We start from the raw sequence: 11,355 nt of genomic DNA, 5'->3' as shown, positions 1-11,355 counted from the left end.
TAGTTATATTGTAGCTAGCTTAGGGTTTATTTTATTTTATAGGTAAGTATTTAGTCTTAAATAGGAATTATTTAGGTAATGATAGCAATTTTTATTTAGATTTATTTGAATTATATTTAAGTTAGGGGGGGTTAGGGTTAGACTTAGGTTTAGGGGTTAATAAATTTAGTATAGTGGCGTCGACGTTGGGGGCGTTAATAAATTTAGGTAGGTGGTGGCGATGTTAGGGGCGGCAGATTAGGGGTTAATAATAGTTAACTATTGTTTGCAATGTGGGAGTATGGCGGTTTAGGAGTTAATATGTTTATTATAGTGGTGGCGACGTTGGGGGTGGCAGATTAGGGGTTAATAACATTATGTAGGTGTATGTAGGTGTCGGCAATGTTGGGGGCAGCAGATTAGGGGTTCATAGGTATAATGTAGGTGTCGGCGATGTCGGGAGCATCAGATTAGGGGTTAATAAATATAATGTAGGTATCAGCGATGTCGGGGGCAGCAGATTAGGGGTTAATAAGTGTAAGATTAGGGGTGTTTAGACTTGGGGCTCATGTTAGGGTGTTAGGTGTAAACATAAATGTAGTTTCCCCATAGGAATCAATGGGGCTGTGTTACGGAGCTTTACGCTGATTTATTGCAGGTGTTAGGCTTTTTTTCAGCCGGCTCTCCCCATTGATGTCTATAGGGAAATCGTGCACGAGCACATACAACCAGCTCACTGCTGACTTAAGCAGCGCTGGTATTAGAGTGAGATATGGAGCACAATTTTTCTCTACGCTCACTTCTTGCCTAATAACGCCGGGTTTAGGAAAACCTGTAATACCAGCGCTGTAGGTAAATGAGCGGTGACAATAACGCGCAAGTTAGCACTGCACCCCTCTTACCGCAAAACTCATAATCTAGCCATAAGACTTGAAAGGACTGTATCTTGGATACCAGAGGATTGAAGAGGTTATGGTCTACTGTGTTTAATGCTGAAGATATGAACAGAAAGATCTAGAAGAATAAGGAGAAGAAGAAAAAGAGCATCCCTTTACTTTAGCAGTAACTAGATCAATTGTTACATTTCTTAGTGCTGTTTCTGTGGAAGACTTAATGTTGGGGGTCTGGTAAAGAGTTGGATTAGGGAAAGTTGGGCAATTGTAAATGTATCTTTTTTTTAAGTTTAGAGGCAAATGGAGGTAATGAGATCAGTTAATAGTTGGAGGGTTTACATTGGTGTGATAAGCACATGCTTTAAATTATTAGAAATTGTACCAGTGGGAGGAGATAAGTTACAAAGATGAGTTCATGTTAGGATTAGAATAGCAGAGAGTTGAACAAGAAATTGGAAAGGAATGAGATCAATGGGGACAGGTTGTAAGATGAGAGGATAAGAGGTAAGGTAAGCTACAAAGTGTTTTAATAGTGTGGAGACAGATGGGATGAAAGGTGATGGGGTTACAAATGTGGAGATGTTGTTTCTTATGGTGCTGGTCGTATTGCTGAAGTGGGCTACTAGCATTTGGGAGGTGAGGATAGTGGTATGTGGTGTGCAGAAGAGTAGAAGAGAGAATAGAACATTGGAAAGAGTCTTATGTGGATTAATTATATAGTAGCTAAAAGGGTTGAAATAGTTAGTTTTGAGAAGTAATCACTGAGAATATTTCCGGTTTTATTTTCTAGCTTTAATATATCTCCCAAATGTAACTCTTTTGCAGGAACAGTCCTTTTCTAAAGGCATATACCAATGTCCCTCCTACAAACTATTAAATATCAAAGATAGGAAGTGGAAGAAAGATCACTTATAAAATGGGTGTTGTCTTGGGGAAAGATTTTGGTCCAATGGAATTCTATGGAATTCTAAAAAACTGAGGTTTCATCAGCACTTTCAGCACAGGAAATTAGCTCATATTTATGTTTGTGTGTATATATATATATATACTATAGATAATATATAATAATCAGAGAGAGTGCATTCACCAGGACTTGTAATGTAAATAAATGTATTCCATAAATGTGATTATATGATCTGGATTTCTTTAGGTCCTAGCTTGAGATGACCATTTCAGATTTTGATCTATTTGCCCTGTTACATACCATTGTGGATTTAATTGGTTTAACTCTGTTATGTTTAGTTATGTCTCCTGTCTATTGTTTACTTCTATGCTGTTGCTCATTTAGTAATATTATAGTTATACTTTAGGTCAACATATATACAAATTTTGATGCACAGATTATGTTATTTAATTTTTCATATCATGTATAGATCATTTCACTGCTAGCCACTATTAATGGCTTAATTATTGCCTAGTTATATCCTGTATGATTTACTGTGCTTTTGATCCTGTTATACTATTGTCGATTATTATCCCACGTATATTGTACTGTTTGATCTATTATGATGTGTTCCTATTGGCTACGCAATATACTTAATGGCTACGCTTTGGGCTGCTGTTATTTAATATGGCCAGCGGTTTTAACAGGCTGCTTTGGTATATGCTGTCTGTTTATAGCCCTAATTATATTGCACACCCCATAGTCATATGTTTTCTTACTTCTAGGATATGAGGGTACTGTTCACTTTACACATCCTATTGTTGCTTGCTTGCATGATCTAATGTGCTGTGCTTGGATTTCACTGATATCCTTTTATAGCCTTTTACTTCAATGCTGTCCCTGCAGCACCCGTTGTATATATTTGACAATCTGGTTAGCATTCTGCTCTTTTGTTGTGGACACTGTATACGTTAAAGTGTATGACCTACCATGTTATGCTAGTCATTTGCAGACAGCCTTCTTCTGTCTCTCAATAACAGCTCAGTTGCTGTGCTTGTAATTTACAGATAGCCTCTTTCCTTTAGTGCTGGTTCTGTGCGGCACTCGTTGTATACATTTGCCAATCTGATAAGCACTCTGTGCTGTGTACATTGAATACACTTAATTGCATGATTCACTATGTTATGCTAATGATTTTTCAGACAGCCTTCTATAGCCTCTTACTAACAGTTATCTGGCTGCAGCACACGCTCGATATTTGGCAGTTATGATTGGCCAAGCGTGTTTGTTGTTTAATGTTGCCATAACGACAGGACTTTACTGATTGGCCGTTGACACAGATGCCGGTTCCATTTCGGCTTTACATGTACTGTTGATATAGTTTAGTCATGTTTGTTCTATGACTTGTATTATATCAGTTAGGGATATTGTTTGATTATTGATATATGCTTTGGGATAAAATGTATATTTGTCACTTTTGGTTTTAGGACCGAAATCCTGTGTTGCCCGAGATGGTGACGTCACCAAGGGGTGGCGACCTACCCGGGAGAGCGTGTGTGATGGTGTTTACACATATAACTGGTTGTTTGGTGTTGGGTAAGTTAATCTGTTTTTTTATATGTCTGAGGAAGGGGCTAAACCCCCGAAAACGTTCACATATATGGAATGAATGTATTTACAAGTCCTGGTGAGTGCACTCTCTCTGATTATTGTGCATACTTTCTGTTGCACCCCGGGCATTCTACACTGGAATCTGGAGTGCTTGTCTCTTCAAATTAAGAGTGGAGTGGTATTTATTGCTCCTGCTGACAGACTGACTCCGCTAGAAGCAATCTTTTTGCTTAAATCTGGAAGCGCTCGTTTTACAAGTTGAAAGTAAAAAGTTTTTGCACGCTAACCTGATGCGTGCAAAAAGCCGAAGTTAGAATATTGCAACCGCGTTACCGTATTCTCCAGAGAGGTCAATGGAGCAAAAAAAGTGAGAAAATAACGTACACCCTATTGGCACGTAAATCTTATTGCATATTCTCAAGTATGCTAAACCGACATGAAAATATTCATATTTCACATTGCAATGTTCTTCACATAGCAGAATATTTTATATTTATTCATAAATACATATTTCTACATATACTGTATCTGATGCTATTTTGGTACAATATACTGTATATCTATAACCATATATAGATGATTCTATATAGAGATATATATAGGAATATCTATTTATAAATACTTAGAACATATTCTGCTATGTGCAGAACAGTGGAACGTAAAATATATTTATTAAATATGAATATTGCATAAATATGCTTTTTCATGTTTTCCTCTACTTGACTGCAAAGGGCTATAATGCACTTCTATACATGTCTATACATGTATGCAAATGTATTTATGTGTTTATATGTGTATATATGTCTGTTAATATAAAAATGTATTTTTTTATGTGTTTTGTGACACTTTTTTGTTTTGCAAAACAGTTAAACAGAGCTCTGAGGTCACTCGATCCCAACACGTGTTAATGTGCTCAAGCGATCGCGCTTACTTTTAACTTTGAATGCTACTTCTGACGATAAACCTGATATCACACGTAACTGTTAGAGCCACATATAATCCTGCCCTAATGTAAAGAGAAAAGATATACAAACATACATGGAATTATATGGTATGGTCTTTTGTTTGCATTTGAGGCTCTAACAAAACAGTAGCTAAATGAAAAGCCTCGAAAAAGAATCCTGCATTAACACAGGAAAGCAGTTGTTCCAAAAAAACTTTATTCAAATAACTTTAACATTATTATGCTTGCAGATTGTTAATATTGAAACAAGTTGCATTCATGTTTAATAAGAAAGTTAACAGCATCATCTCATGACCCTAAATCTTAGATAATTAAATCTATATGAGAAGTTTGATACTAATGTATTATATAATACTTTAGTCAACTTAAAATTGTAAGAAAGCTTCTTATTCCTATGTTCCCCCGTATTGTAGTAAACTTTTTTCTTTGTGTCACCTAAAAGAGGGCGTTTCAAGATATATTTAAGTATTTTTTTTTAATCATGTTCCTGTTGTCATAAAATCAATATTTACTTAGAGAGGCTTGTCCTTCTCCAGCAGTAACTTAGAGGCAGATGAGAATTAGTAGAAAGTAAACAACCAATAATGTGTTATTATTTGAATTTACATTTAAACTGTATTTTTTGCACGTGTAAAATCTGTTCTTTCATATACATCATATATATCTTTAATTATAAAATGTCCCTTTACATTATCTGCAATTACTGTATATTAGGCAGTAGGAGGCAGATTGTAACAGAATTGCATGTGCAACAAAATGCCATATAGATTTAATAATGCCAGAGAAGTATGCAGGTATTATACACAACAGCTCTACTGTAAAAAGAACTAAGAGAAGTTTCAGAATAAGGCTGGTGAGAGAATCACATGCTTCTATAAATAAAACAAGTGAGTCTACCCTGTTGAGTATTCATATTCCCAGTGATGCTGCCCAGTGAACAAAGTCCCAGATGGATTCGCCCTCTACTGTGTCTCAAAAGGCTCATGCCCAGCACACACATTCCTAGAGGGCTCCTACCCAGCATGCAGAATCCCAGAGGAAGCCTACCTTACGATTAGAACTCCTGTCCCTTGTGTGGAATCTGCCTTGTTTATACTGGTTCCAGTTCATTGCTTGTCCTGTAATATCTTATATTACTGATCAGATGTTTTATGTTAAAATGTTCTAAAGCAATATACCTTTTTGTAAAGGGTTAAACTTCCCATACCACCCATACTGAGAGAATTATATGTATAATGGAGCTTAAAGAGACATTTCCAAGAACTGAAAGTGTACCCTGTTATGCTACTCATTGCAAATGAATATTCACTGCCAATAGAGTTAAAGCCATATAGCCACCTACTATAAACTGCTTAATAAAAGATTACCTGACTTATTAAATTAATTTTATTGAGTTTTTATATTATAATATCTGAGCATAAGAACACGCAAATGAGATACATCAAATATGAATTACAATATGATTTAGGATTAAAAGATGATACAAATTGGTCAGAGTATGCATTAATGTCAAAACAATACTGATAGAGCTTCCAATATAAGGTTAACCTTTATATTTACCCCTACTATATGTTTGCATAACTATCTATGAATAGATAGCTGACACTGCTTCATGGCCCATTCAATTCCCTCCATTGGCAAGACTAAAAACCCCCCTCCAAGTTCCATAAAGTATTAGCATATATATATGGCTCCGCCCTCCACCCTTTCCCTTCTATCTATAGCGGTGCTTACCCGCTGAATGTCCCCTTTCCCCTTGTTCACGCTCTTTTTGAAGCTCCTAAGGAGCTAGACACCTGACCATCAGATAACTCCTACTTCATATACTCTTGGTCCTTGAGGACTAAATCCATATTTCTAACTGGTCAGTTATACATGGTATATTATTGAAAAATCGAGGTTTCATTTGCCTTTAGTCAATGTATTACATAGACGCCGAATTGTTTTGGTTTCTTATGTTTGTATCCTATTCTTTTGACAAAAAGGTGTATTGTATATTATTTATGTTTTATGCCAATACCTCAATAAAAAATAATTTAAAAAAAAAAAGATGATACAAATTAAATTACTGACTCCACATATAAAGACATAAGTAATTGCATAAAGGTGTTAACTGATAACTTTTCATCTCTTTTCCCTTTAACAAGAGCTTGTGGGATCCACTGTAATACTAAATTTTAGATATGTGCATTTGTTGTATTCTGCAGAATATGGCCACAGGCAGCGTGTATTCAGCTGTTTTCTGAGCCGGATTTCTTTGTGTGAAAGTACAACACACAAAAACCTGTGCAAATCCAGTTATTTGTGTGCTGGGCTTTGAGAAAAAGTAATCTGGCTCCAAAAAGAGGCAAATGCCGCTGCCCACAGCCATATTCAGCATTCAGAATACAACAAATGCATATGTATACTAAATATCTCTATCGAAATTATCTCAATTGAAAAATAGGATGGATCCAAAGAGCCTTTTTATTGTAGTAGTTCCAGTTAGTTCAACAAAGATAAAAACAGATTATTGCATTAACACGAATACCGCGTTTATTTCACTTGCGTAATCACGGACGCGTAAAGGATTCCCGCATAGAGATCAATGCAAACTGAAAAATAAACAGATTTTTCATATAACACTCGATATATCGAGAACTACACATTGCTCTGTCACATTACACATACAACTTAATGGACACAAAAAATAATCATGACAAATGTACAAACAACAATCGCTCACACAACTTAGCACATTCGCATTTAATATTCATAATCATTTAAAACAAATACTACATAACATTTACACTAAACAAGGATTCAAAAAATACCTTTGGATCTGCATCACGGAACAAAAGAACAAGAAAAAATAATTACACACTTATACACAAAATAAACATTTGCATTGGTGATTAGGAATGATTTTCCAAAATAAACGTTTAGAACAGTTAACAAATACGATACGATACGATCAAAAATCATCATTTGGATTTTGCTATACTAAATTATGATAATGTTATGCAAAACGATCACTATGACATCATCGCATTATACACATTCCCTAAAAATATATGTGGATTTAGAAACTCAATATGAGCATGGGCAAATGCAAACAACTACTCCACATTGCACACATACAAATCTTCACTAAAGCACACCTGGACCTCGTTTACTTTGCAAACTGGTACATCATTAAGCATTTACATAGGGTATATAAGCATGCTCTAAACATGGCTACCTTGACTGTATTGCTTTTTCGAGACAGGTACAGGTCTAAGCATTGGAGGTTAGAGATAGTCAGAGATAGAGAGATAGAGAGAGAGAGAGAGAGAGAGAGAGATAGAGAGATAGTGTGAGAGAGAGAGATAGTGAGAGATAGTGAGAGAGAGAGAGATAGTGAGAGAGAGTGAGAGAGAGTGAGAGAGAGCTAGTAAGAGAGAGATAGTGAGAGAGAGTGTGTGTACAAATCTGTCTGGGTGAGTGTGCGAGTGCTGCTTTGTTTTTCATTCCTTACACATAGTTAAACACATTCAATACATACATACACATAGCAGTAACACTACATACACACACATACACTCCATATCCCATTCCCTTTAAACCTATACCCATTCCATGGTTTTTGTTTTTTTTAGACCAACTTATTGTTTACAAACCCTCATTTAGTCCTTTTATATACGTGTTTCTGTTTATTACTACCCCTTAAGCTATTTTCTAAAACCCTTCACACTTTGAGCACTTTTTACTTTTATTTCATTATTTTGACTCCCTTTCCTTTGTGCACTTTCACCTTCGGAAAAGGTATGAAAAGAAGGAGGAGTAGGGATGAGATTATGGAGGAGATGAGGCAGCATATTAGGGACGAATATTATATTAATAGCCTTTGCTGGACTAAGCTTTATGATCAAGAGCTGTGTTTGGTAATTGACAAATAAATAGGTATGACCCATAGGGTAATTAGCAGTATAAAATAAATTAAGAGAGCTATATTGTTCTATATAAACACTGGTGGACAGTATTATATATTAGGGAACAATTAATATATATAACCCTAAAGGTAATAGCAAATAAAAATAATATAATTAATAGTATAATATGTAAATATCAATGTAAATTCTATAACCACACTAAAATTATTGCACCAGATGATAAATAAAATATAATTGAGAGATATAATAAATTTTACATAATTAGACAAAATCAGTTAATGGTTCTTAATATCTAACTGTTATAAAGTCTCTTGGAAGATACTGGTGTCAAGATACAGATGAATGATTGAGTCAGTCAAGGCAGCTATCTGTAAAGGATCAAGGCCACGATCCAGGATCAATGATCTGCAGACAACATAAGAAGACAGATGCGCCACATGGCCCAATATTGTTGGATACAATTAGAATAATATTATGTGTATCAGGTACACTAACATGTAGTATAGCACCCCTAGTGGTGCAGAAGGAGTAGTCTGGGATCAATAGCAGTCACCCAGAAGACTGGCCTCCGGAGGATATTTGGTAGTCTGTGAATGATAGCATAAAACACAAGGGTGCCTATATGGCCTAGTACTGTTTTGCACAAGCGAGGTAAATTATAGTATATAATGCACTCACATTTGGTGGAGCATCTCCCTTGATGCAATAGAAGCAAGCTGGGATCAATGTGGTCACCCAGTAGACTTATTCTAAAGCAGTCAAGAACTTCCAGCAATCCTGGATTCATGGTTTAATACTTGTGTTCTCATTCGCCGACATAGCGCATACAATATCGTGGAACAACGTGATCCAATCAAATTACGGAATTTACACCTTTGCATGTGATGTTTTACGCAACATGGCACTTCCAATATTTCCGAACAACGTGATTCAATCAAATTACGGAATATACACATATGCATGTGATGTTTTACGCAACATGGCGCATCCAATATCGTCGAACAACATGATCCAATCAAACTGCAGAATTTACACCTTTGCATGTGATGTTTTACGCAACATGGCGCATCCAATATTGCCGCGATCCAATAAAATTGCGAAATTTACACAGTTGCATGTGACGTTTTACGCAACATGACACATCCAATATCGCCGAACAACGTGATCCAACGTGATCAAATTGCGGAATTTCCACCTTTGTATGTCAATAACAATTCAATTTCTATTTAAAAAAACTAGCATGTGCTATATTGTTAAATAGCAAGCGTGTTTGTTCTATGTAATGCACATCTTCACATAATTTAACGCTAGATAACATAATAACGTGATATGTGAAATATAATCCATTGTTGTTATTAAATATATATTTAATTAGAATAGTAATATATGGAAATATTTAGTAAGCAACAAGGTTTAACATAGAAATAATGCTACTATATACATCACAAAAATGTGCATTGTTTATATATCATAGGTTACCTATAGCAATATCGATTAATAATTTAATATAATGAAACATCATAGAAAGAGATTAATCATCTAAAATACGTGTGTATTACACAGTGATTTCTTATGTTCTACTACTACAATAAGATTTCATGAGAATTGGAATATATGTGCTGTCAACATTCAGATTATAGTCTGTTTAAAATATATTATATGTGTATGTTAATTAAAACAAAATTAGATATTAAAAAGTACCTTATAAATGCATATCCATAAATTAATAACTTTTGTCAGCATCACTTAAGAATTATCAACATAAAATCACTTTTATTAGAAATGACATTAATAAATAAAGAAGAAATATATCATTTTAATTAAATGATTATTTTTATTATGATAAATATGATTTGTGAAGGTCATAAAACATAATTAAATAACATTATAGGACCAATAAGTCAGAATGATAACACAGCCCCTTTGAAGCCATCTGACAAGGTGACATAGTGCATCACAGTCCTTGGAGGGAGTTGACAAGGGCAAACAAAGGACAGCATAGCCCCTTTGGAGCCATCTGACAAGGTGACATAGTGTATCACAGTCCTTGGATGGAGTTGACAAGGACAAGCAAAGGCCAGCATAGCCCCTTTTGAGCCATCTAACAAGGTGACATAGTGCATCACAGTCCTTGGGTGGAGTTGACAAGGACAAACAAAGGCCAGCATAGCCCCTTTGGAGCCATCTGACAAGGTGACATTGTGCATCACAGTCCTTGGAGGGAGTTGACAAGGGCAAACAAAGGCCAGCATAGCCCCTTTGGAGCCATCTGACAAGGTGACATAGTGCATCACAGTCCTTGAAGGGAGTTGACAAGGGCAAACAAAGCATAGCCCCTTTGGAACCATCTGACAAGGTGACATAGTGCATTACATTCCTTGGAGGGAGTTGACAAGGGCAAACAAAGGCCAGCATAGCCCCTTTGGAGCCATCTGACAAGGTGACATAGTGCATCACAGTCCTTGGAGGGAGTTGACAAGGGCAAACAGAGGCCAGCATAGCCCCTTTGGAGCCATCTGAAAAGGTGACATATTGCATCACAGTCCTTGGAGGGAGTTGAAAAGGGCAAACAAAGGCCAGCATAGCCCCTTTGGAGCCATCTGACAAGGTGACATAGTGCATCACAGTCCTTGGAGGGAGATGACAAGGGTAAAAAAAAGGCCAGCATAGCTTCTTTAGAGCTAATCTGACAAGGTGACATAGTGCATCACAGTCCCTGGAGGGAGTTGACAAGGGCAAACAAAGGCCAGCATAGCCCATTTGGAGCCATCTGACAAGGTGACATAGTGCATCACAGTCCTTGGAGGGAGTTGACAAGGGCAAACAAAGGCCAGCATAGCCCCTTTGGAGCTAATCTGACAAGGTGACATAATGCATCACAGTCCTTGGAGGGAGTTGACAAGGGCAAACAAAGGCCAGCATAGCCCCTTTGGAGCTAATCTGACAAGGTGACATAGTGCATCACAGTCCCTGGAGGGAGTTGACAAGGGCAAACAAAGGCCAGCATAGCCCATTTGGAGCCATCTGACAAGGTGACATAGCGCATCACAGTCCTTAGAGGGAGTTGACAAGGGCAAACAAAGGCCAGCATAGCCCCTTTGGAGCCATCTGACA

This window comes from Bombina bombina, chromosome 2 (assembly GCF_027579735.1).
Source record: "Bombina bombina isolate aBomBom1 chromosome 2, aBomBom1.pri, whole genome shotgun sequence".
NCBI lineage: Eukaryota > Metazoa > Chordata > Amphibia > Anura > Bombinatoridae > Bombina > Bombina bombina.
Note: the sequence above shows the minus strand (reverse complement) of the source record.